Genomic DNA, 7,536 nt, shown 5'->3' with positions numbered 1-7,536 from the left:
AGCGGAATAAAAGGGGAGTTGTTTGACAGATGGAGTCTGTTTGTAGCATGAAAAAGTTCTAGAGATCTGTTTTACAAAGTAAATATATGTAACACCATTGAACAAACCACTTAAAGTGCTTAAAATCACAAATTTCATGGTATGTTTTGCCATCATTTTTTAATGAGTTTTGTTGTAACAGAAAAATAAACCAGACTTTGTTTCCAAGGAACCAGAGTGAGGCAGACCAAGTGTTCTAACAGTGTCTCTCCAGGGAACAAACCTTTCACTACCATTATGTAGCACAAAGACCCCACAGAGCAGAGCAGTGTGAACAGCACTCCAACACAGTCTTCAGGTACATTTCTGTGTTTCATGCTTAAAGCAAAAAAAGTTTAGTTGTCTGTTAAATCACAGAAAATGCTTGAATGCGAACTAAGCAATCATGGGTTTACTTAATTTTACTTTGCCCTAGTTTGATCAAATAATTGCTGGCATCAAATAATATTTGGAGCTAATTTTTAAAACCTCAATTTACTTATCTTTTAATGGTTTCAAAACCTTTCCCTAGTCTTTCCAGAAGCCTTAATAAGCTGTCAAGTCCAGCTTGCTTGAATTTGAAATGCATGGTGTGAAAAGCCTGGGTCTCGGGTTTTCTGAATGGCAACTTTAAGGGGATCCTTTGCCTTCACCACAAACCGGGTGCTGTCCACCCACTGCAGAGCGAGTTCTTACAAGCACTTGGCTGAACTAAGTAACGTAGAAAAACAAGCAAAGAAGCAAACACACCTTCCTGTTAAAGACAGAGAAATTCTGAGGACCAGAGTTTGGCGATAACCTAGTCACCTACTGACTTGTCCTTCAGGGCTGGCGTCTAGAAGTTTGAGAGGCCGACAGTCCTGGGGGAAGAGCAGAAGGTGCATTAGAAAGGACCAGGGCAGAGGTTTGTTGTTGGGTGTTATTTTGCTGGAGAGCCTGGCCGCAGGCACTTCAGCCGTGGGATGCACTGGGGCTGGAACTCAGTCTCCCCCGGACCACAAAGGCTGAGCCTTATTGGGCAGGGCCGGCAGCCCGCGGCTAAGGAGATAAAGGCGGGAGGCGGAGCTGCGGGGCGGCGGGGGCGAGGCTGGCGGCGGCCGGAGCGGGCGGGCTTGTAGGCGGCGCCTTAGCCCCAGCCCGCCGGGACAGGCTGGGCGATCTCCAGACTGCTGGCTGCCCCGGCTTCCCGGGGGCTCCTCTCCCCGCACCGACGCACCCGCAGAGCGGAGCGGTCCACGAGAGTTTGCCCCGGAGCTTGGGGAAGTTTCCTCCTTCCTTCCGGAACCCCGCTGTGCCCGACTGGGACCTCAAGGCGCGTGGGACGGCGAGGTAACCCCACTGGGGCTCGGGGATGCGCGGTACCCAGGGGTCCGGATGAGGCTGAGCAGCGCGGTGGGCGCCGGCTCTAGGTGGGCGGGACCTGCACCATACCTTTGCAGGTAATTAGCCTCTGAGAACCGAGGGTGGCATCTTTTCATACCTGTCACCCCCTTCAGGGCACCTCAACGCACTTCCATCCACTTTTCTGGAAGTGCAGTGGGCGGGAAGATGAAATTTGGAGACACATGCAGGAGGAACTTGGTAGTCATCTGGGCTGGATTGCTGGGCCCCCATGGGGACACCCTGGACTACCGGATCCTGCTGCCAAACCCGCGTGCGGACGCTCAGAGCTTGGAAAGAGGACGCCAGAGGGAACAGTTTTAAGTTTCCCAGTGCCGGTTTGTCCGGTCCTCCGGCTCATTTGGCAGAAAGATGAGCATCTCGCACTGCACTTGGTGCTTCCTTTGCACCAGCCCCAAACTCAGCTCCACCTTGCCTGTAGCCTAGGCTGCGGGCCAGGTGGGAGGGAATTATCTGAGCCCAGGCTGTGTGGAGGGCTGGAGAGGAGTCGTGAGCCTAGGATATGGCGCAGGCGAGAGGACGAAGGGCACTGTGGTGTCATCGCTGCTATTTCTGTTGCCTTCGCGCCATTCCCAGCCCCACTTCTGCTGGTCTGAACCCAGCTGCATGTTTCTGAGAGGCTGAAAGCTGTTCTTTCTGTTTGATGCCTGTCAGGAGTTATTTCCAACTAAGTTCTCAGACAAGAAGGCTAGAACCACCTCTGGTCCTTACAGACCTGCCTCAGAATTGTTCCTGAATCAGTCCCAGGGTTCTGCAAAGACTGGATGTAAATAACACAAAGTGTGAGTTTCTTTGACTTTCTCCCCATTATACCATCAGGTCCAAATCAAAACACAATGGAGGTTCGATAGGAAACTTCCCTTTGGCAGTTACTTTTTCCTTCCTGGTAATTAAGTTAATTATTAACCAGTATCTACTTTTCTTCATTTTAACCCCACACCTCTATGCAGTTTTATTTTCACAGTTCCAGATCCTACTGCTTTAAAGAACACAGGCTTTGCTTAGACTCACAGAGACAGTGTGACCATATTTAATATTTATCTGTCTCTCTGATTCAATAGCCCTGCCACCTGCCACTTCCCGTTCATATTCATAACACCATATGCCTGTCTACCAAAGGATAGGATGGGGGAATGTTATTTTTTTCCATGGGCAAAAGTATCTGATTACCAGATTTTATTATTGCTCATCAGGTTAAGAGGTTCAGTCAAAATAAATCAGAAATACAGAACAAATTTTCAGTTCTTCCCAAAGTGTTCAAACAAGATACCTGGACACTTAAAGATGGCTAAATTGAGGGAGAATTAAAATCTTCTGATCAAATGGGAAACACCTTCATCAATAAGAAATAGCACCAATGGAGTGCCTAGAGAAAATGAGAAGAAATTTCTTCTTATCACATTTGTTTTTCTGTCTCCTTTATGATGGTAGCATCCTCCAGAAAGTGAGTACCTTGCATATAGATGTTGATATGTACTAACTAAACACCATATTTTGTAATACAGGGACTTGGTGACAGTCCAAAAGCATGTTTTAAATCATTCCCAACCATCTGTTCTCTCTCTCCCACTCACTTAAAGCACAATGTTTTATTTTCACAGGTATCCAAACATACTCATTTCACACCTTTCCATGAACATTCCAAACACCAACATACCGAGTTGACCCAGGTTTGACAACTTTTGTGTTTGGCTGCTAGGCTCCTCTGATAAGCCCTTCTCCTTTGAGTTTTAATCAAAGAAGAAATCAAAAAAGTTCTGAAGCATCTAGCCAAGACTGGCATATACTCCTGGAGGGTCTGATTGCTTTGTTCACCCATCTTGTTGCTGACAGAAAGAAGCTGAAAAATAAGTGCAGTTACAAGCTCCTCCCAGTGATACCCTTTCCCTTCCTTCACCGGTACAACTGCATCATTTGATGCTCTGGGGTTGTGGATGAAGAGGCCTTGACTTCATAGGCTGAGTGTGGTGTCCTTCTGGGCATGACAACTTCCTGGGAATTTTTACAAAATAGGAAACTGTTTTAATATTCCAGACTTTGAATTAAATAGACCTTAGGTTGGTGAGGTGGTTCCCTGGGTTAAGGGTTTTCTGTCAAGTCTGATGACCCGAGTTCAGTTTCAATTCCTGGGACTCACAATGGTGGAAGGAGAAATTTTTTAGTTGTCCTCTGACCTCCATGTATGTGCACTCACCAGCCCATACCCCTCCACACACACAAACGGGAAAAAAAGAGAGCTGGATCAAAGAAATCCAGAGTACTTCTCCCACAAGTACTAACATCCATGAATAGCATAGGAAACTGTGTAGAAGATGAATGTTGTGTGGTCATGGTAGTCCGTATTTATATTTGGCATCTGAATGAGTTAGTATGTAATTGGCAAATTGACTCATAGCTGCTATTTTATTCATAACATCATTAAAGAGAGATTTGTGGTTTCCAGATAATTTCCATTTTGGAGCATTTTATGTAAATGGTGCTGCAATCTTAAGGGTGGGTTTTTTTGTATATGTGTGTGCAACTATATGGTGTGCGAGGGTATATATGCACATGTACCATGTAGAAGACAGGACAACCTTATGTGTTCTTCCTCACGTACCATCCACTTTGTTTTTCTGAGATAGGGTCACTTATTGACTAGGAGTTCTCCGATGAGGCAGCACTGGCTGGCCAGTGACCCCAGGTCTGCCTGTTGCCACCTTAGCACTACTGAAATTACAAAAGGGCAACACCATGCCCTGCCTTTTTTTGGGTGCTTGGGATCAAAACAGATCCTTCATACTTCACCTGAGCCATCGCCTCAGCCCTGAATGTTTATTTTTCAATTAAATAAGTCATTAGAAAATAAAAACTGTCCAATTCAAAGTCATAAGGTGTGTGTGTCCATGTACTTGTGAGTACAGTCAATTCACCAGCTGGGCTATCTCCCCAACCCTTAGGGCTTTTTACTCACTCAAAATTAAGTCCTTCATCATAGACATAATGTCAGGGCTATTTTTGTCTTAGTTACTGTCTATTGCTGTGATAAAAAACATTGTCCAAAACCAATTTGAGGAGGAAAGGTTTTATCTGGCTTACAGCTCACATTCCATCATCAAGGAAAACCAAGGCAGGAACTCGTGACCTGGAGGTAGGAGCTGAAGCGCAGACCATGGAGAATAGCTTCTTACTGGCTTGCACTCTGGTCCATGCTCAGCCTGCTTTCTTATACACCACAGGCCCACCTGTCTAGAGGTGGCGCTGACCACAGTGGGCTGGGCCCTCCCACATTGCTCAACAATCAAGGCAATGTCCCACAGACATGGCCACAGGCCAGTCCAATGGAGGAAATTTCTCAACTGAGGTTCCCTCTACCCAGGTGTGTCGGGTTGACAACTGAAGATGCCTAGCACAGTTGTTTTAACTCGGATCTGGGCACAACATCCCAAAATGCTTTCACAATTTGGGGAAAAAGGTAGTAGTGATTTTGCTCGCATTGCAAACACTAGGTATCTTGCAGAACAGTAAAAACTCAGGACAGGAGGGACGGTGTTACTGCAGGTATTATCCTGTACTACACTGATTTTGAAATCTTAAAATTCTAACTTGGAACAGAAGTATACCGAAGAGAATGAACCCAAACTGTAGATAATTCTGAAAGCAAAGTTGCCTTTAAAAATATGGTCTAATTTAATCTTTGTTTCTTACATAAGAATGTGTTACCTCCTATTTTTCGATATACTAAAAATGAATTATTGAGGGGAAGCTGTTTTACCATGTATAGTAGGCACTCTGAATTATTCATCTTAATGAGAGGAATAGAGGCAAAGATAATCTAAAATCATGGTTATTTAAAAAGTCGTTTGTGTTTGTCTTCAGAATACATTACGTGTTTGGTTTGAAAAAGATTTCCATTGTTATTGTGGGCAAATTGCCTTTCTAATTATTTTGTTTTTGTTTAGGTTAATTTTTAAATGAGCTTACATACCTCAAACACCAAAACCAATTTCTAAGGAGGTGGGGCAGGTGGGCATCTTGCCCAGAAACAAGCTGGGTGACAGAAACAAACCCAGTACAAAAACTTCGAAGTAGATTATGTGTAATTCACAGAAAGGTAATCAAGACTCTATTGTCTATCTATTTAATTGATACGTGTTAAGCACTGGCCCTGTTCCTGGAAAGATCAGAGTTTTTTGTTTATATGTGTGGTGTATGCATGTTTGTGTACATGTGTGGGGGAGTGCATGCATGGAGGCTGAAGGTCAACATTGGGTGTCTTGGACTATTGCTCTTCACCTTCATTTTTGAGATAGGTTTGTTCACTTAACCTGAAGCTCACTGATTGGCTTGCCTATGTCCAGTGAGCTCAGAGATCTGCCTGTCTCTACCTCCCAGTGCTGGGATTACAGTCAGGTGCCTCCACAGCCAGCTTTTTACAGGAGTGCTGGGATCTGGGCTCAGTCCTCCTTGTACAAGGAGCACTTTCTCCAATGAGCCATCTCCCCAGTCCCCAACTAAGAGTTGTTTAGTCAAAATTTGAGAACTTCAATCGCACTTCAGATCTAACAGAGATTAGTAACATGTTTCTAAAAATCATAGTGGATGTTCCTGAAAATTACAGAAATCTACTAATTTATAGACGTAACTAAATCGGAGTTTGAAATGTTTCCTAAGGCCTACGCCTGTGTGTGGTGTTCAGCGACATACTTCAGCCTTGTAGAAGCACTTTGCAAAAGCACCGACAGTAAGAAGCCATCTGAATAAGGGGTTTGGTCCATTTGATCTCTGTACCTATGTTTCAAATCAAAAACACATTTCATCAGAGAGAAGCTCTCAAGCATCCATTGTTACCGTGTTCCCGGTTAGTTCAGCAGGACTGCCAATTTAACAGATTTCTATTGTGTTTTTCAAAAGCTCTAGGGCAAAATTGTTGTGGATGAAATAGTTACTTGAACAAGAAGCTGATTCACACCATAGCAGTTGCAGTTAAATGCCTTGTTTATAGTCAGGGTTTAGTTGTATATAGATTTTGTGGAGTTGTGGGTTCTGTGGACACTTAGAATTAGGAAACCTTTGTGTCAAAGGTTAGAAATGCCAAAAGAAAATGATTGGAAAGGCAGACAAGATCGGTTTTTTGTCAAGAATCACAGCCAAATTGTAACTTTTATGGATGTGAAGAGAATGGTAATAGAAAAGCAGATGTGGCCTTCAGGATGGAGACGATGTTTTCATAATAAATGCGCTCACTGCTGGAAGCAGAGGGATACATTCTCAACTTTTATACGGCATAGCATTTTTTAAAGACTAGACTGGAGTATTTTAAAGGAAATGTTGTGGTTGGAAACATAAAAATTGGGACCCATGGGATATAGTGTATAATACATTTATTATGGGAATCAATTTCTTCTGGTCAGTGCTGAAGTATTAGAATCAAAATTATGCATTTTTTACAGAGTGGAAAAGGACTTAAATGTAATTTACTGCACTTTTGTGCTTACGGAAATGATGGGGGTCCAGAGGATTCATGGTGAATTGTTAAAAGTTGCACTGGTAGCAAGTCATAGAGAAGAAACAAAACACCTGATCTGACTCACTCCTTATCTAGCTCCTGTGTAGTAAGTTGCATAGTTAGGTAGGTGAGGGAGTTAATACTTTGTGCCCACCACAGTTTCACTAGTTCAGAGGAGCTAGGAGTTGAAATGGTACAGAGATATTAATTAAGCAGAAGTTTGTGATTTACTGCCTTCTCTCAGACATTGAATAGTCACTGGACATCACATACAGACCTTGGCCTTCTTAGTCTCTACCTTCTCGTTAGAAATATATTGTATTGCGTTTTTGTGCATTTCATGTAGTAGATCTTAATCAAATTTAGACCCCCTCCCTCATCTTTGTGCCCCATAGCCCCCCACAGGATTTCATGTGTTCTATAGTATAGGTTAAGTCCTATCTGATCTAAATAACAAATATTTTATGTTCCTTATTGATATTCTGAACTGTAATCCACAACTAATAGAGTTAGTGAATATATCTGTAGTTAAAAGGAACACTGACACAAAAGCAATGTGTAATAATGTACAGTTCACTGGACTGCTGGTGGATGACTTCATTAGAACACACAGTGAAGTCAGAGCTGAT

The 7,536-nt window shown here is 43.4% G+C and overlaps 1 protein-coding gene across 1 annotated transcript in view; it reads left to right on the top strand.

Annotated features, from left to right (window-relative positions):
• Nucleotides 1-1,124: 1,124 nt before the first annotated feature.
• Chst9 (carbohydrate sulfotransferase 9) overlaps nt 1,125-7,536 on the top strand; it is a 300,534-nt gene continuing 294,122 nt past the window's right edge. The window contains exon 1 of the mRNA XM_008847654.3: nt 1,125-1,347. The gene's annotated coding sequence lies outside the window, so the exon portion shown is untranslated. The remainder of the gene's footprint in view (nt 1,348-7,536) is intronic.

Source organism: Nannospalax galili, unplaced genomic scaffold (assembly GCF_000622305.1).
Source record: "Nannospalax galili isolate Female #2095 unplaced genomic scaffold, S.galili_v1.0 scaffold162, whole genome shotgun sequence".
NCBI lineage: Eukaryota > Metazoa > Chordata > Mammalia > Rodentia > Spalacidae > Nannospalax > Nannospalax galili.
This window is presented reverse-complemented; position numbering and strand designations above follow the sequence as displayed.